We start from the raw sequence: 20,366 nt of genomic DNA on the forward strand, positions 1-20,366 counted from the left end.
ACCTTTTGTCATTCATTGGCCATTTGGATATCCTGTTTTGTGAAATACCCTTCATATCTTGAACCTATTCTGTTGGGTTGTCTGACATTTTTATTGCTCTATGTTCTTTAAATTGTAGACATTGGTTGTGTACAAGTTACAAATATCATTTCCCAAATGCTGTCTAAGCATACTGGACCCTGAAGCAAAGGGAAAATCAGTAGATACCTATGTTGATTTAAAATTAAGACATTTTATTCATCATGGATTTTAAAAAACTAATTTTTATTTTTAAAAATATTGCAAATATCTTGTTTTGATTACTGAGGGGTTTTTTTGTTGTTGTTGCTGTTGTTTTTTGATGCCCCCTTAAAAATTTGTGTCCAAGCTTAACACTTTACTAGACTTTCACCTGAGGCTTCAACTTGCCTCACCCTAGGCCTGGCTCTTATTCCATTCTGCGGCTTCCATTGTCACTGTCTTTATAGTGTTATTTGATGAAAAGGAGTTCCTAATTTAAATTTAAATTGATTAAATTATTCAAGATTTTCTTTCATGGTTAGCATCTTTTAAAAAAATTCTGTTAAAATTTTTTTTTCCTACCTAAAGTCATAAAAATTTTCCCCTATAATATTTTTTTGAATAGTGCTGTTCAATAGAACTTTCTGCAGTGATAGAACTATTCTCCAGCTATGCTGTACAATATGACAGCCAACATGATGCAGGTATTGAACACTTGAAATGTGGCCAGTATTTCTGATGTATTGAATTTTAAATTTTATGTACTTTTTATTATTTTATTAAATATGGATAGTTGCAATGTAATCTGAAAACATGATCCATCTAGAATTGATTTTAGGCTATGCTGTAAGGTCATATTTCCTTTTTTTCTTCCATATGGATAGCCAATTGACCCAGTATTGTGTACTGAAAAGACTATTAATTCCTTTTATAGTTAGACAGTTTTCTATGAGAGTCTGGTTAATCTGGTTCTGGCATGTCCATTTTGAAAATTTATCTATTAGTTTGTCTTTGTGCCAATTCCATGCTATTTCAAATACTGTAGCTACTATAATGAACTTAATACATAATAGAATAAGTTTTTCATATTTCTGATCTTCTGCAAGGTTATCTTGACTATTCTTGAACTTCTGCTCTGCATTTCCACATAGATTTTTTTTTTTTCATTTCCACATAGATTTTATTTATTGAAGTGTAGCTGACATAATGATTTGACAGCACAGTGGTCTGACATGCAAATACATTACAAAATGATCACTATGATAGGTCTAGTAACCATCTGTCACCATACAAAGTTATTATAGTATTATTGATTATATTTCTTATGTTGTATGTTACATCTTTCATGCATGTATGCTAGGTTGCTTCAGCCGTGTCCAAACTTTTGCAACCCTGTGGACTGTAGCCTGCCAGGCTCCTCTGTCCACGGGATTCTCAAGGCAAGAATACTGGAGTGTGTTGCCGTGTCCTCCTCCAGGGAATCTGCTTGACCCAGGGGTTGAACCCAAGTCATTTATGTCTCCTGCACTGGCAGGCAGGTTCCTTACCACTAGCGTCATATTACTGGGAAGCCCATATTACATCTTGTGGTTTATTTATTTTATAACTGGAAGTTAGTGCCTCTTAATCTCTTTCATCTATTTCACCAAACCCCCTAACATTCTCCCCTATGGTAATAACCAGTTTGTTCTCTGTATCTACAGCTGTTTCTGTTTTCTTATTGTTTGCATAATTTTATTTATTTTTGGCTGTGCTGGGTCTTTGTTGCTGCGTGGGCTTGCCTCTAGTAGCAGCGAGCAGGAGCTACTCTCTAGTTTTGGTGCATAGGCTTCTCACTGGAGTATATTCTCTTTTGTTGTTGTTTTTTCAATTAGAGGATAATTGCTTTGCAATGTTGTTTTGCTTTCTGCCATACATCAACATTAATCAGCCATAAGTATATATTTGTTCTCTCCCTCTTAAACCTCCCTCCCATGGTGGCTCCTCTCATTGTGGAGCCTGAACTCTAGAGCACAAGCTCAATAGTTGTGGCACATAGGCTGAGTTGCTCCATGGCATGTGGGATCTTCCTAGACCAGGGATTGAACCCTTGTCTCTTGCATTAGCAGGCAGATTCTTTACCACTAAGTCACCAGCGAATCTCTTGTTTTGTTTTTTCGATTCCACTTGTAAGTGAAAACATATGGTATTTGTCTTTTTTTGTCTGACTTATTTCACTTAGCATAATACCCTCTCTGTTGTGGCAAATGGCAAGATTTCATTCTTGTTTATAGCTGAGTGATATTCCATTGTGTATATATATACCATATGTTCTTTCAGTTCAGTCTCTCAGTCATGTCCGACTCTGCGACCCCCTGAACCACAGCATGCCAGGCCTCCCTGTCCATCACCAACTCCCAGAGTCCACCCAAACCCATGTCTATCGAGTCGATGATGCCATCCAACCATCTCATCCTCTGTTGTCTCCTTCTCCTCCTGCCCTCAATCTTTCCCAGCATCAGGGTCTTTTCAAATGAGTTAGCTCTTCACATCAGGTGGCCAAAGTACTGGAGTTTCAGCTTCAACATCAGTCCTTCCAATGAACACCCAGGACTGATCTCCTTTAGGATGGACTGGTTGGATCGCCTTGCAGTCCAAGACTCTCAAGAGTCTTCTCCAACACCACAGTTCAAAAGCATCAATTCTTCGGTGCTCAGCTTTCTTTATAGTCCAACTCTCACATCCATACATGACTACTGGAAAAACCATAGCCTTGATTAGATGGACCTTTGTTGGCAAGGTAATGTCTCTGCTTTTTAATATGCTGTCTAGGTTGGTCATAACTTTCCTTCCAAGGAGTAAGTGTCTTTTAATTTCATAGCTGCAATCACCATCTGCAGTGATTTTGGAGCCCAGAAAAAGAAAGTCAGCCACTGTTTCCCCATCTATCTGCCATGAAGTGATGGGACTGAATGCCATGATCTTAGTTTTCTGAATGTTGAGCTTCAAGCCAACTTTTTCACTCTCCTCTTTCACTTTCATCAAGAGGCTCTTCAGTTTCTTCACTTTCTGCCATAAGGGTGGTGTCATCTGCATATCTGAGGTTATTGATATTTCTCCTGACAATCTTTATTCCAGCTTGTGCTTCCTCCAGCCCAGCATTTCTCATGATGTACTCTGCATATAAGTTAAATAAGCAGGGTGACAATATACAGCCTTGACGTACTCCTTTTCCTATTTGGAACCAGTCTGTTGTTCCATGTCCAGTTCTAACTGTTGCTTCCTGACCTGCATATAGATTTCTCAAGAGGCAGGTCAGGTGGTCTGGTATTCCCATCTCTTTCAGAATTTTCCACAGTTTATTGTGATCCACACAGTCAAAGGCTTTGGCATAGTCAGTAAAGCAGAAGTAGATGTTTTTCTGGAACTCTCTTGCTTTTTCAATGATCCAGAAGATGTTGGCAATTTGATCTCTGGTTCATTTGCCTTTTCTAAAACCAGCTTGAACATCTGGAAGTTCACAGTTCACATATTGCTGAAGCCTGGCTTGGAGAATTTTGAGCATTACTTTACTAGTGTGTGAGATGAGTGCAATTGTGCGGTAGTTTGAGCATTCTTTGGGATTGCCTTTCTTTGGGATTGGAATGAAAACTGACCTTTTCCAGTCCTGTGGCCACTGCTGAGTTTTCCAATGTTGCTGGCATATTGAGTGCAGCACTTTCACAGCAACATCTTTTAGGATTTGAAATAGCTCAACTGGAATTCCATCACCTCCACTAGCTTTGTTCATAGTGATGCTTCCTAAGGCCCACTTGACTTCACATTCCAGGATGTCTGGCTTTAGGTGAGTGATCACACCATCGTGATTATCTGGGTTGTGAAGATCTTTTTTGTACAGTTCTTCTGTGTATTCTTGCCACCTCTTCTTAATATCTTCTGCTTCTGTTAGGTCCGTACAATTTCTGTCCTTTATTGAGCCCATCTTTGCTTGACATGTTCCCTTGGTATCTCTAATTTTCTTGAAGAGATCTCTAGTCTTTCCTATTCTATTGTTTTCCTCTATTTCTTTGCACTGATCACTGAGGAAGGCTTTCTTATCTCCTTGCTATTCTTTGGAAATCTGCATTCAAATGGATGTATCTTTCCTTTTCACTTCTCTTCTTTTCACAGCTATTTGTACTCCCCCTCAGACAGCCATTTTGCTTTTTTGCATTTCTTTTTTCTTGGGGATGGTCTTTATCCCTGTCTTCTGTGCAATGTCACAAACCTCCATCCATAGTTCATCAGGCAATCTATCAGATCTAGTCCCTTAAATTTATTTCTCACTTCCACTGTATAATCATAAGGGATTTTATTTAGGTCATACCTGAATGGTCTAGTGGTTTTCCCTGCTTTCTTTTTTTTTTTTTTTTTTCATTTATTTTTATTAGTTGGAGGCTCATTACAATATTGTAGTGGTTTTTGCCATACATTGACATGAATCAGCCATGGGTTTACATGTGTTCTCCATCCTGAACCCCCCTCCCACCTCCCTCCCCATCCCATTCATTCCCTACTTTCTTCAATTTAAGTCTGAATTTGGCAATAAGGAGTTCATGATCTGAGCCTTTGTCATAGATTAACTGACTATATAAGTGTGGATTTATTTCTGGGCTCTCTATTCTGTACCATTGATATATGTGTCTGTTTTTTGTCCAGTACTATAGTGTTTTGATTTCTATAGCTTTGTAGTATAATCTGAAATCAGGGAACATGATACCTCCAGCTTTGTTCTTTATCCTCAGGATTACTTTGACTATTGAAAGGTTGTTGCTGAACCACGAAAAGGCACTGGAATTCTTGGCCTCCAGAGGAAAAGAATTCAATTTGGGGCCAGAGACGAGGCTTGATTGCTTAGAGCTTTTGTGTAATAAAGTTGTATTAAAGTATAAAGGAGATAGAGAAAGCTTCTGACATAGGCATCAGAAGGGGGCAGAAAGAGTAGCCCCTTGCTGGAGGTATATACTTTCCAATTAGTTATTACAGTGAATCAAAAGAATGTCTGGAGGTTGTAAAGACCTCACTAGACCTACTCCCATAATTTACCATTTTAAGAGAACAGGATTAGCCAGAAGGTTTTTTCAAGAGACTGTCCTCAAGCAGGATACCTTATTGTTATATAATCCTAAGGAATGTAGAGGGGGAAAAAAGTTTGTCTTTTCTTCCTCCATGAGAATTCCAGACCCCTCTCTCCTTGGGGATCCCTAGACTTCTTATTGACCTGCCTAGGAAATGACTCTCTCATCCCTCCTTTTTCTTTTAGGAGAATTATGTTGCTAAGGGAAAGGGGCGTCGTTTTCATTCCATAACTACTTCCTGCTGTCTAGGGGCATAGTCCCTAAATTGCTGAGGCAACATATTCTCCTAAGCCTCATATTGAGGGTCTCTGATACAGGGGCCCCAAGTAATAGTTGGAGGAGGCTGTGGCACTCGTAAGAGCTTGGACAACCATTTGTAAATTAAAAACTTTTAGATGGTTAGAAAACCCCATTATACAGTTACAGACATAAGGCAAAATAATCATTAAACCAAGTTAAAATCAAAATGAAGAGTCACATTATGTCCATAGTAACATCAGTCCATCTTAAGGTTGTTAGATGTCATCAGTTTAAGAAGAGGCATCACATGTGATTGTTGTTGAAGATATTTGCAAACTTGGAGAAAGTCTTTTCCTCAATGTGGAGATGTCCACCATGGGAAGCCTTCCACTGATGAAGAGGGGAGTGCTCCACAGACCCAGAAGTTAGACTGATTATGAAATGCTGCATAGGAGTGAACCCAAGCATTGTCTTGAGGTTCAAACGACAGACTCAGGATTTTTGGAGTCAGCATAAGTAGGCTTACATAGATTATCATGCCTATCTGAAAAGTACAAAGCCAGAGAATAGAAAGTAAAGACATAAAATGAAGTCCCTTAGTTCTGTTCAGGGTGCCACTTCTTAACACGAGTGTGATGTACCCACAAATCAATTCCTGGCACTTTAACAGCTGTGGGAGAAGAAAGAATAACCTAGTAACGAGCCTTCCCAGAGGGGCTCAAGGGATGGATCCCCAGGCCCCAATGTTTTTATGAGGACCTCAGTTCCTGGCTCAAACAGAGGCTTATTTGACTCAGAGGCTGGGTCAGGAGTCCTCTCCTGGAGTTCTGTTAATGCCTGTTGAAAAACTGAGAGCTGAGTTACATAACTAGTTAATTCCAAGGCTTCAGGGTCTATAACAATGTCTGTGTGTAAGAAAGGCCTTCCATAAATACATTCAAAGGGGGACAGTCCCTCCTTTTTTGGGGCAGTTCGAGCCCTCACTAAAGCTACGGGTAGGACTTTAATCCAATTGTCCTGCATCTCTTGAGTTAATTTGTACAGATGTCTTTTGATAATGTCATTAGCTTTTTCAACCTTTCCTGAGGAGTGGGGTCTCCAAGAACAGTGTAAGTGATATTCTATTCCTAGAGCTTTAGACACCCCCTGAGTTAGAGCAGCTAAGGCGGAGTCACTGTCACTCTGAAGGCTCTGTGGCAGTCCAAACCTGGGGATAATTTCATGGCTTAAAATCTTTATAACCTCCTTAGCCTGTTCACTACGACAGGGGAAAGCCTCAATCCATCCAGTAAAAGTATCCACCCAAACTTGTAAGCAAGAATACCCATTAGCTTTTGGCATATGAGTAAAATCAATTTCCCAGTCCTCTCCAGGGTATTTTCCACTTCGTTGTAAACCAGATTTTGCTAGCTTACCAGTCTTTGGGTTATTTTTCTGACAAACCTCACACCTTTTGACAATATTTTTTAAAGTTTTCATTACATTTTTATCTTCAGACAAATGAGAAGCCATCTGGTAAGTACTCTCTGCACCCAAATGAAAACTCTGATGTAAACCCTTAAGAATTTTCCACTGAGCATTTTCAGGAATTATTAATCATCCATCCTTGGACTGTAACCATCCTTTATCAGTAATCTTTGCTTCTCTTTTCTCATATCTTTCTAATTCTTCCTCAGTATATTACGGTTTTTCCTGTTCCACAGGACCTGTCCAGATCAAAGGTGTCTGCAGTGAAGGGGTTTCATAAAGTGCTGCTTTTCTGGCTTGACAGTCAGATTACCTTCAGCTACTTTACTCCCATCCCTGCTGTGCCCTTTGCAATGCATAACAGCTACTTCTTTAGGATAATATATAGCAGTTAAAAGTCTCTCGATCTCTCTGAAATGCTTAATAGGTTCTCCTGTTGCTGTTTTAAACTTTCTTTCCATATTGCAGCATGAGCATGTAAAGTCAAATAAACATACTTAGAATCAGTGTAGATATTTACCCACTGCCTTTTGCTTAACTCTAGAGCTCGGGTCAGAGCCACAAGCTCCGCTAACTGGGCACTGGTTCCCTGGGGGAGAGATTTTGCTAAAAGCTGTTCAGCAGTCACCACAGTGTAACCTGCTTTACGCTTTCCATCCTGAACAAAAGAACTGCCATCTGTAAATATTTCCATGTCAGGATTGTCTAATGGGGTATCCATTAGATCTTCCTGAGCTGCATAATTTAAAGTTAGGAATTGGGAACAATCGTGATCAGGTGTTTCATTTTCCTTCTCAGGAAGGAAAGTGGCAGGATTTAAATTTCCACAAACTTTAAGCTTAGTTACTGGTCCTTTAACAACAATGACTGATATTTAAGAAGCCTACTGTCTGTCATCCAAATATTAACCTTAGAATTTAAGATTCCACTCACATCATGAGAAGTCAGTACAGTAAGGTTTCATTCATTAATTATTTTTAAAGCTTCGGGTGCTAATAAAGCCACTGCCCCAATTACTCTTGGGCAGTGGGGCCACCCACATGAAATTACATCTAATTCTCTGCTTAGATAAGCAATAGGTTGCTGGTGAGGCCCTTGGGGTTGTGTCAAAACTCTCAAGGCCATACCTTTTTTTTCAGTGACAAACAAATTAAATTCTTACCCTGTGGGCAAGCTCAGAGCGGGAGCTTGCCAGAAAGCAGTCTGAAGAAATTTAAAAGCCTTTTGAGTATCTGGAGACCAAACCAGTTTGTCGGTTTGGGCCTGCTGAGTCTCAACCAAAAGTTTATATAAAGGCTGGGCAAGTTCCCCATAACCTAGAATCCAAATGTGACAGTAGCCCATCATTCCCCAAAATCCTCTCAATTGCCTTAAAGTCATAGGTAGGGAATGATTTAGTATAGGTTTCATTCTCTCAGGGCCTATGGCCCTAGTCCCTTCTGATATGATTAGGCCCAGATATCTAACAGATTGCTAGCTGAGCCTTTTCTCTTGATGCCTTGTAACCGCAGCCTGCCAGAAAGTTTAAGAAATCTTCTGAGGCTCATGAACAAGCTTCCTCTGTCTCAGTACTGAGCACAACATCATCTACACATTGTAACACCACTGCTTCAGAGCTATTAAAGTTTTGTAGATCCTATGACAAACTTTGTCCAAATAATTGAGGACTGTCATGAAATCCCTGGGGCAAAGTTGTCCAGGTTAACTGAGAAGCTGGCTGCATAGGGTCTTCAAAGGCAAATAGAAATGGACTTTCCTCCGCTAAAGGCACTGAATAGAAGGCATCTTTCAAATCAATTACTGAGAAATATTTGGCTCGTTCAGGAGTTTCAGACAATAGAGTATAAGGATTAGGCACCACGAGGCGTAAAGGAACCACAGCCTCATTTATTATTCATAAATCTTGAACTAATCTCCATTTATCATTTGATTTCTTTATACCCAAAATAGGAGTGTTGCATGGACTGTTACAGGGAATTAATAGTTCCTGCTCCTTTAAATTTTTGATGATGGGTTTTAACCCTTCCTTAACTTCAGGTTTCAGTGGATACTGCTTCTTATGTGGAAATAAGTGCGGGTCTTTGAGCTTGACAACTACAGGAACAGCATTTTGTGCTTGACCCACAGATTTTCCATCAGCCCACACTCTAGGATTTTCATTTTGTTCAATTAAAGGGAGAGAAAGGGAGGGCTCCGTATTTATGAAAACAGAGGCATGGATCTTGCTCAGTAAATCCCTCCCCAAAAGGGGTGAGGGAGACTATGACATGATCAGAAACTCGTGTGAAAATAGCACAGAGTAAGTCACAACTTACAGAAAAACTGAATACCTTTTGGCTTGTCCAGACTGTCCCATTACGGAAGCAGATTGGGAAGAAAGTGGGCCAAGGGCTTCAGTAAGCACAGAGTAAGGTGCCCCAGTATCTAAAAGGAAATCGACGGATTGGCCCCCACAGTTATTAATACCCGGGGTTCCTCAGGTGTAATTAGGAACGGGAGCTTGTGTGGGGACCTGAGGGCACATTCAGTCCTGATTGTCTTGAGAGTCTGACCCCTGAAACCTATGCCTCTGGGGGCAGTCTCTTCCAGTGTGGTCCCTTGCAGACCGGACATGGGGGGGGGGGGGGCAGGGGCTGGGCTCGGCTTGGATGCCTGAGGGCAATCCCGCTTGCTGTGCTCCTCCTTTCCACAGTAATAGCAAGCCCATCCCTTTTCACCTGGGTCCCTCTGGGCATTTTTCTCAGGCTGTTTAAGAACAGTTCTTACAGCCATTGCGAGGGCTTCCACCTGTTCCTTTGTCTTTTTCTGCTTTTCTTTCTTTCTCTCTTATTCCCTACCATAATAGACTGTCTGAGCCAGTTGTAACAAATTATCTAAAGACTGATTTGGTCCATACGCCTGTTTTAATAGCTTACGGTGGATATCTGGAGCCGACTGAGTGAGAAATCTATCCTTTAAGATCACTTTTCCCTCTTCACTTTCGGGATCAATCTCAGTGGATCTGCGAAGGGCTTCTTTCAGTCTATCTAGGAACTTACTGGGAGCTTCTTTCTCCTCCTGTTCTATGTTTGCCAATTTGCCATATTTTAAAGGCTTAGCACGTGCCTGCCTGAGTCCTTCAAGAATACATCTGACAAAAAAAAAAAAAAAAAAAGAATACATCTGACAAAATGATTCTGACCCCATCTTCCTTTAGCTGTGTGTAGTCCCAGTCTGGTTCTGTAATTGGGACCGCCTGATTCCCAGTGGGGAGGGTGGTTATCTCATCCTCCCTCTTCCCTACTGATTCATTACCAAGCCATTCATCTCCATAAGCAACCGCGTTTCCCAAAACTCAACTTTGAGTAGGGAGTCAGCATTTGTCCCAAGATATACATCACATTCTTCCAAGTAAGGTCATAAAGCAGAGTAACACCTTTAAAAGCTCTAATATATTTCTCCAGGTCTTCTAGATAGTCTCAGAGATCCTCCTTGATTCTTTGTATTTCTTGATAGGAAAAGGGCTTATCAACTCTCATAGACTGATTATTTCTCCTGGTGGGTGCTTCATGAAGAGGCAACACTTTGTGTGGCTGTTCCTCAGTCTCTCTGGCTGCTCTGTGCATATGATCCCAGGGATAGATTGGAGAAACCTGCTTTTCTTTATCTCTTTGTCTCCTGTCCTCCATCTCATCTAGCAAAGTAGGAGGACAGGAGGGAGCTGAAGGTTTCACACCCAAATCTATACCCTTAGGACATAAGTCTGGCATATTTCACAGAAAGAAAAAGGGCAACATATATGCTACTTCTACTACTTCTACTGGTTCTACAGAACCGGTCTAATTGTAAAACAGTATTATACTTAAGAGACCCTCTAACTGGCCACCATTCGCTGTCCTCCAGTGGGTACTGCGGCCATGCAGTATCGTCACTTAGGAAGACCAGGAGTGTCTTCTTTAAGCCCTGGGGATCAAATCTATCCCAGTTTTCCAGGATACAGTTTAAAGGAGTGAGGCTGGAATTGATAACTCCCATCTGTAAAAGAATAAAAAAGCGACCAGCACCATCTTTCTACCGGAGGCATCCGTCCCTGCTCTAGGTGGGGGTGTAGACAGACTTTACATCAAAGCTTTTCTTTCCTGGCCGGACTTAGTCTGTCCCTTACCATCTCAGGCAACATACTCGTCCCTCCCGGTTCTACCGCCGAGACAGGGGTAGTCGTGATGGCATCCCTGACTGACATCCAGCTCCTCACCATTAAAACCTTGCTTGCCTTTGATGCCACCCAGGGTGCAATCAAGAGTAACCTTCTGGAATGCCTCCCAGGCTAAGACCGCTGGGAGAAACATTCATCACCCAAGTGCCTGTGCACGACCCTGAGTATATTCCTGACCACAATAAGACCTATACGAACATAAAACAGAGATGTTCCTTCCAAATGTCACCGCGCCAGTATAAGAGCCTCCTCTGGTCCACTAAGAGCCAGTGTTACCAAAGGAAAAAAACCCATTGTAGTTCCAATCTGAGAAAACTTTAACCTCAGAGATGCGCTTGTAGCTAGAGCTCCATCTAGCTTCTGAACTTTGGATTCCTAGCGAGGCTAGGAACTTCCTGACTCCCAATCCAAGTTTGGGATCTAAGTAACAGTACACAGTAACAGCATAGATCACAAATCTCTTGAAAGTCTATGATCCAATAGATTAGGTTAGTACTTCTAATTTCCAAGGAGTTATGAGATGGTCAAAGAGACCGAAAAGTTCGACTGAGAAAAGAGAGTTCGGTCCACATGCTTTGCCCATTTCTGGTCAGTCCCCGAAGGAGACATTGGGTGCCTCTTGGCATTGGCAGGTCGGTATAAATCCTCAACAGATTTCTGCCATAAGCTGCATGAGGTCACCGTGGAACCGCAGAGCAGGGCTCCTCACTTGCTTCGCGCAGGTGTGTCATTCATTCACACAAGCAAACTGTAGTTAGTAAAGTACAGCAGGAAACGTGCTTGCTAGGAGAACAAAGAACTAGAGCTCCAAGCATCCTTACCTTGTCCCTGACAAGCCCTCAAGATGAAAGGTTGCTGCTGAACCACGAAAAGACGCCGGGATTCTTGGCCTCCGGAGGAGAAGAATTCAATCCGGGGCCAGAGACGAGGCTTGATTGCTCAGAGCTTCTGTGTAATAAAGTTTTATTAAAGTATAAAGGAGATAGAGAAAGCTTCTGACATAGGCATCAGAGGGGCCAGAAAGAGTACCCCCTTGCTAGTGTTAGCAATGGAGTTATATACTCTCCAATTAGTTGTTACAGTGAATCAAAAGAATGTCTGGAAGCTGTGGTACATATACACCATGGAATATTACTCAGCCATTAAAAAGAATTCATTTGAATCAGTTCTAATGAGATGGATGAAACTGAAGCCCATTATACAGAGCCAAGTAAGCCAGAAAGATAAAGACCATTACAGCATACTAACACATATATATGGAATTTAGAAAGATGGTAACGATAACCCTATATGCAAAACAGAAAAAGAGACTCAGATGTATAGAACAGACTTGTGGACTCTGGGAGAAGGCGAGGGTGGGATGTTTCAAGAGAACAGCATCGAAACATGTATATTATCTAGGGTGAAACAGATCACCAGCCCAGGTTGGGTGCATGAGACAAGTGCTCGGGCCTGGTGCACTGGGAAGACCCAGAGGGATGGGGTGGAGAGGGAGGTGGGAGGGGGGACCGGGATGGGGAATACATGTAAACCCATGGCTAATTCATTTCAATGTATGACAAAAACTACTGCAATGATGTAAAGTAATTAGCCTCCAACTAATAAAAATAAATGGAAAAAAAGAATGTCTGGAGGTTGTAAAGACCTCACTAGACCTACTCCCATAATTTACATTTTAAGATAACAGGACTAGCCAGAAGGTTTTTTCCAGAGACAGTCCTCAAGCAGCATACATTATTGTTACATAATCCTAAGGAATGTAGAGGGGGAAAAAAGTTTGTCCTTTCTTCCTCCATGAGAATTCCAGACCTCTCTCTCCTTGGGGATCCCTAGACTCCTTATCGACCTGCCTAGGAAATGACTCTGTCACTATTTAGGGTCTTTTTTGGTTCATACAAATTTTAGAATTATTTGCTCTAGTTCTATGAAAAATGCCTTTGGTATTTTGATAAGGATTGCACTGAATCTGTAGATTGCTTTGGATAGTATGGATATTTTTACAATTAACTCTTCCAATTCATGAGTATGGTATATCTTTGCATTTATTGGCAAGAATTTCAATTTCTTCCATTTCCTTCCTTAATATCTTCTAAATTTCAGAGTATAGGTCTTTCACTTGCTTGATTAAATTAATTCCTCAGTATTTTATTCTTTTTTATGAAATGTAAATGGGATTATTTTCTTAGTTTCTCTTTCTGGTAGATAGTCATTAGTATATAGAAACTCAACAGATTTCTGTGTGTTAATTTTATATTCTGCAACTTTGCTGAATTTATTTATTAGTTCTAATAGTTTTTGGTGGAGTCTTTAGGGTTCCTATATATAATATCATGTCATTTGCAAACAGTGACTGTTTTACTTCTTCTTTTCCAATTTGGATGTCCTTTATTCCTTATTTTTGTCTGTTTGCTGTGGCTAGAACTTCCAATACTATAGCTGAATAAAAGTGACAAGAGTCATCGTAGATACTCATGCTCTCAGCACCTGAAATGGTGTCAAGGGAAAAGATGGGCTTTTCTTCTGTCTTGTAGGAGATGACAGACCTGAATCGGTTAAAGATGATAGACCCTTCATCAAATTCATATCCAGAATTTAACAGCTCAAGGGCAATGACCGACGCATCCCCAAAGGTAGGGGGTCTCCTCCCCACTTCTTTGAACGTCACCAGAAACTGGTCAGAATGAGTCCTGTGAAGTATACTCCTGATTTTATCACCAACTCCAATAATCTTAACTTCTTTCCCGGCTGCTGCAAGGTTGGCCGCCTCACTTTTTATCTGTTTAGCAACCGAGGAGTGAATAGCACCACAGAGCCCTCGGTCTGAGGACACACCGATAATGAGGTGCTTCTTCTTGTCTTCAGGAGTCTTAATATCAGCCTTTTCATAAAGAGCCAAGGACCCCACTCCATACACTCGGGCTGGTTTCAGCTCCCTCTCAGCTCGGGCGTATTTCGCTGGGCATCTTTGTCTTGTTCCTGATCTTAGAGGAAATTATTTCACCTTTTCACCCTTGAGTATGATGTTAGATATGGTTTTGTCATATATGGCCTTTGTTATATTGTTGCCTATATATCCTCTTTGTTGAGAAGTTTTATAATATATGGATGTTGAATTTTGTCAGAAACGTTCTCAATTTTTGAGAGGATCATATGCATTTTATTTTTCATTTTGTTAGTGTGATGTATCATATTGATAATTTGCAGATACTGAACCATCCTTGCTTTTATGGGATGAATTCCAGATAATGGTGTATGGTCCTTTTAATGTATTGTTGAATTCAGTTTTCTTGTATTTTATTTAGGTTTTTTTTTTTTTTTTTTTTTTTTGCACCTATATTCATCAGGGATATTGGCCTGTAATTACCTTTTTTGTGGTGTTTTGTCTTTTATGGGTATCAGGGTAATGCTGGCCTCATAGGATGAGTTTGGCAGCATTCTTTCCTCATCAATTTTGGTAATAGTTTGAAAAATATTAGCTCTTCTTTTAAATATTGGTAGAATTCATCTGTGAAGTTGTATTTTTCTTTTGTTCATTGGAAGTCTTTTGATTACTGAATCAATTTCATTGCTAATAATGTCTGTTCAGATTTTTGGTTTCTTCCTGATTTTTGGAAAGTTATATGTTTCTAGGCACTTATCCATTACTTCTAGATTGTTCAATTTGCTGACATACAGTTGTTCATGGTAATCTTTTATGATGATCCTTTGTATTTCTGTGATGTCAGCTGTAAATTATCTTCTTTCACTTCTGATTTATTTATTTGAACCCTTTCTCTTTTTTTCTTGATGATTCTGGCTAAAGATTTGTCATTTCTTTTTAACTTTTCAAAGAACTAGCTCTTAGTTTCATTAATCTTTTCTACTTTATCTATTTCATTTATTTCCACTATGATTTTTATTTTTTCTTTTCTTTTTTTTTTTACTAACTTTGGTGTTTTTTTGTTGTTCTTCTTTTTATTGTTTCTTTAGGTGTAAGGTTAGATTGTTTATTTGAGATTTTTCTTGTTTCCTGATGTAGGCTATAAACTTCCCTCATGGAACTGCCTTTGCTGTGATCCATAGATTTTGCAATGTTGCATTTCCATTATTATTTGTCTCCAGATTTTTTCTCTTTTGATTTTTTCAGTGATCCATTGGTTGTTTAATACCATATTGTTTAGATTCCATGTGTTTGTGTTTCTTCTATTTTTTTTCTTGTAGTTGATTTCTAGTTACATACCACTGTGGTCAGAAATAATGGTTGGAGTGATCCCTTTAATTTATGTAATACCCTTCTTTATCTCTTATTATAGTCTTTCTTTTAAAGCCTATTTTGTCTGACATAAATGTTGTAACCCATACTTTCTTTTTTGTTTACATTTGCATGGAATATCTTTTTCTGTCACCTCACTTTTAACCTGTATGTGTCCTTAAATCTGAAGTGACCTTCTTCTAGGCAGCATATATGTGGGTTTTTTAAAATCCATTCAGCCACTGTATGTATTTCCATTCAGCCTAGGAACATATAATAATTACATTTACAGTAATTATTGATAGGTATATACTTATTGCCATTTTGTTAAATGTTTTCTGGTAATTTTTATTGTTCTCTATTCTTTTTTTCTTGCTGTCTCATCTTGTGATTTGATTCCTTTCTTTAGTGTTACATCTGTATTTCTTTCTCTTTATATTTTGTGTGTCTTTTATTGGTTTTTGGCTCATGCTTACCATGAGGTTCTTATATAACAAGCTATGTATTTAGCAGTCTGTTTTAGGTTGGTGGTCACTTAAGTTTGAGTGCATTCTGAGAACACTACATTTTAACACCTCCTCCTGACATTTTATGTTTTTTTCTTCATATTTTACACCTTTTGTGTGTATACCTTGGCTAATTATTGTAGTTTTATATGACTTTACTAGTTTTATCCTTTAATCTTCATGTTAGCTATGCACATACATTTACTATGTGAAATGAAAGTCACTCAGTCATGTCCAACTCTTTGGGACTTTGTGACCCCATGGAATTCTCCGGGCCAGAATACTAGAGCGGGTAGCCTTTCCCTTCTCCAGGGATCTTCCCAACCCAGGGATCAAACTCAGGTCTCCCGCATTGCAGGCAGATTCTTTACCAGCTGAGCCACAAGGGAAGCCCAAGAATACTGGAGTGGATAGCCTGTCTCTTCTGCAGTGGATCTTCCTGACCCGGGAATCAAACCGGGGTCTCCTGCATTGCAGGCAGATTCTTTACCAGCTGAGCTATCAGGGAAGTCCTATATTTACTATATATTTGCCTTTATTGGTGAGATTTTTTTTTCTTTCATAATTTTCTTATTTTTAGTTATGCCCTTTCTTTTCTGTTTAAAGAAGTCCCTTGAATATTTTTTTGTAAGTTCAGACTAGTGGTATGAACTCCTTTAGCTTTTGCTTGTCTGTGAAACTCTTTATCTCTCCATCACTTGTAAATGATAACCTTGTAGGTAGAATATTCAAGGTTGTAAGTTTTTTCCTTTCAGCACTTTGAATATATTTGCTCCTCCCTCTGTTCTATAAAGTTTCTGCTGAAAAGTCATATAGTTGAATCATATGATTTTATCTATTCTATTTTTAATTGGAGAATTTAATTCATTTACATTCAAGTACTAATAAGGAAGGTCAGTGCTATCATTTTGCTAATTTTTTCTGTATGGCTTTTTTTTTTTTTTTTTTTTGGTCCCTCATTTCCTGTCTCCATTACTGTCTCCTTTTGTATTTAGCTGATATTTTGTACTGAAAAGTTTATAATCTTTTCTCATTCTTTTTGGGTATATTCTATGGAGAATTCCATGGGTAGAGGGGCCTGATGGGCTACAGTCCATGGGGTCAATAAGAGTTGGACACAACTGAGTGACTAATAATTTCACTTCACTTCAGTTTGTATTTAGTTAATATTTTTGTAGAGAAAAATTTATATTCCCTTCTCATTATTTTTGGGTATATTCTATAGCTGTATTTTGGTAACTCTCATGGAAATTACATTTAACATCCTAAAGTTATAGCTCTCTAATTTAAATTTATACCAGTTTAATTTCAATAACATACAAAAACTGTTCCTTCACACCTCTGTCCCCACTCTTCTTGATTTTTACCACAAAATTATGTCTTTATACATTGTGTAACCAAAAACATAAACTGGTAATTCTTTTAAATTAGTCAGTATCTGAAATTATTCAGAAAACAAAAAGTTTTCTGAACTTTACACAGTTACAATCATACTATCTTTTAGAGTAACAGTTATTTTTTAAATGTTTCAAATAACCTAGAAAACAAAAATTAGAATTACAAGCTGTTTTCTGTTATTGTCACAAAAAGTCAGACACAACTGAGCAACTGAACTGAACTGAACTGAACTTCCATTATTATAGTTTTCAGCTCCAGAATTTCTTTCTGATTTCATCTTTTAGGTTTTCTGTCTCTGTATGGACATTTCCATTTTGCTCATATGTTACAAGATGGTCATTTGAAAATCTTTGCCTAGTATGTCTGCCCTCGGGTCTCTTTCAGGAACAATTTCTGTTGATTTATCTTTCTTTTGAATAGTCGTATTTTCTTATTTATTTTTGTGCCTTGTGATTTTTTTTAAACCAGACATTTGCATTTAATGATGTGGTATCTCTGGAGATCAGATTCTCTCCCTACCCCAGGGTTTGCTGGGTTTTGTTATCATTGCTATATTGTTTTGTCTTTAGTTGTCATAAGTAAGTAAAGTTGCTCAGTCGTGTCCAACTCTTTGAGACCCCATGGACTGTAGCCTACCAGGCTCCTCTGTCCATGGGATTTTCCAGGCAAGAATACTGGAGTGGGTTGCCATTTCCTTCTCCAGGGGATCTTCCTGACCCAGGGATTGAACCTGGGTCTCCAGCATTACAGACAGACTCTTTACTGTCTGAGCCACATAAGTTGTCTCTTTGTCAAGGATCAGCTCGAGATGTAAATTTAAGGTCTTCTCAGGTCTTTTCTAAGCCTTTCTGTGGGCATGCATGGTCACTTTCTAGTTTTTCTTTATGTAGTTGTTTCTGAATGTCTGACTTTTTGCAACCTATGGATAGGACATTCAGAAAAATTAAGGGAGAAAAAGATACTAATTTCTTAAATCACATGGAATTTACTTTAAATGGAGAGAGAGAGGGGCTTGCAACAATGTGAGGAGGTGCAACACAACACTGGCCACCTGCCTCTTTGTCTGCACCTCTGACTAGAAAAAACAATCAGTAATCAGAGCATAGATCCCAATATTGGAGGACGGGATACTTTTGGCCTAGCCTGGTTCCTGAAAGCTATGTGTAAGCTCTCTCCACAAACACATACATAGCTGCCTGCCACAGGTAGCAGCTACTATGCTAAAAGCCAAAATTAACCACAATTTACTGTCTAAGCTAAAAAGTGCGTGCGTACTCAGTTGCTTCAGTTGTGTCTGACTTTTTGCGACCTATGGATAGTAGCCCACCAGGCTCCTCTGTCTGCAGGATTCTCCAAGCAAGAGTACCGGGGTGGGTTGCCCCGCCCTCCTCCAGGGGATCTTCTTGACCCAGGGCTCAAACCTGCGTCACCTGTATCTCCTGCATTGCATGCAGATTCTTTACCCACTGAGCCAACTGGGAAGCTCAGTAAACTCTGGAGTTCCTAAATAGTTGCATTAGACAGATTCTGTGAGCACAGTTGTTGTCTATGTGGGAAGGTAGATTCCTTATGCTTCATCACCTTTTTCCCAGAATTCTTCTGTAGGAGTTCTTCATATTTTGTAAGTATAAGTCTTTGCCACATATGTGTATTGGAATATTTTTTCTTAGTCTGTTGCTGAATTACTAATTTTCAAAATGCTTCCTTTTGATCAGAAAATATTTTAATTTTCTTGAAGTCCAATATTCCACTTTTTACTTTAATGGTTAGTATATTTTATGTTATGCCTAAAAAAAACTTTGCCTATTCCATGGTTGCAAAGATTTTCTTCTAGAAGCTTTATAGTTCTAGCTTTTACATTTAAGTTTGTGATCCATCTTTAATTGATTTTTGTGTATGAAGTGCAGTAAGGATCAGAATTATCATTCCACAGATCTGTCCAGTTTCAGTATAATTTTATTTTCCTTTCCTCAGTGATCTTACTTGGTTAATAATCCATTGACTGTATAAGTCTGGGTCTATTTATGAACTCGATTCTGGTTATTAATCGATCTAGAATACAATAAAAGTAAGTCTGATGTAACTTTATGGTAAATCTAGAACTCAGGGATTTACATAAGTACTCTAACTTTGTTATTCTCTTTTCAAAATTGTTTTGGTTGTTCTGGCTCCTAGATCCTTTGAATTTCCTTATAAATCTTAGACCCACTTTGTTACTTTCTTCAAAAGTCTGCTAACGTCTAGAGATAATTTGAGGTTCCATATATTTTCTGCCTCCAGAGAAGACTTACTTTTTTTGTCAAGCAGATGGCCTATGGGATGATTACCTTTATCTAATAAATGTCTAAGAAATTCAAAGCTGGGCTTCAGTCCTGAAGACTGGTCTATTTCCAGTTCATCCTATTCCAAGTGTGAAGTGCTTCTTGGTCCCAGTTAGAAGCCTGGGTGTTTTCAGGGCCTTTCCTCCTTTTCCGGTTCTATACTGTAATTTTTTTCTTATCATTCATGACTGGGAAATTGCTGTAACCTCTTTTCAGCTTCTCAGTGCTGCTTTTGTTTTCAGAGACAGTAATTATTTTCAGGGTAAAGTTTCCCCAAACAACAGGCTCACTTTTTGGGGCTTTTCTTTTCTTTCAGATCTTGGATCAGCAAATTCTCACTGCTTTGGTAGCTAGCTTTTCAATGCCTTCAAATTGGTGTTTTGAAAGTAATAATTTGCCTAGCTTTTCTAATTGTTCTCAGCAACAGCCTAGTTAGTCAGTCATTACCACAACTGGAACTCTCTGACATATTTTTAAAAAATATATGTTAATTAAAATTAACTTTGTTTTGGAAAATATTTTCAGACTTTCCTAATGATTATGGAGATAATTGAAAATTATCTAGAGGGGTGGAAATTGTTAGCATGGAAGTTTGCTTCAGCATTTTGGTGGGGGGAGGGGGTAGGAATACTATAGTCTTCATACCAGAATAAGAGAGGCTGCACACAGAATGCGATGTTTGGAACTGCTCATCAAGGTTACTTGGTATGCCTTATAAATTTTCCACTTCCCAATTTCCACCCAAAATTGAGAGGTTAGAGATAATATCCCTTTGCTTCCTACCTTCATCCAGTCTCACTGAAGCAGAGTGGTATTACCCCTTCAACATTTTCCCATTACTGAGCTGTAGCAGGGCTTCCCAGGTGGTGCTAGAGGTAAAGAACCCACCTGCCAATGCAGGAAACATAAGAG

The 20,366-nt window shown here is 39.1% G+C and overlaps 1 protein-coding gene and 1 pseudogene across 2 annotated transcripts in view; one reads left to right on the forward strand and one right to left on the reverse strand.

Annotated features, from left to right (window-relative positions):
- Positions 1–20,366, forward strand: part of ASIP (agouti signaling protein) — a 116,332-nt gene that overhangs the window by 29,830 nt on the left and 66,136 nt on the right. The window lies entirely within an intron of this gene.
- Positions 13,391–20,366, reverse strand: part of LOC139036455 (ATP synthase subunit gamma, mitochondrial pseudogene) — a 58,942-nt pseudogene continuing 51,966 nt past the window's right edge.

The sequence above is a fragment of the Odocoileus virginianus genome, chromosome 9 (assembly GCF_023699985.2).
Source record: "Odocoileus virginianus isolate 20LAN1187 ecotype Illinois chromosome 9, Ovbor_1.2, whole genome shotgun sequence".
NCBI lineage: Eukaryota > Metazoa > Chordata > Mammalia > Artiodactyla > Cervidae > Odocoileus > Odocoileus virginianus.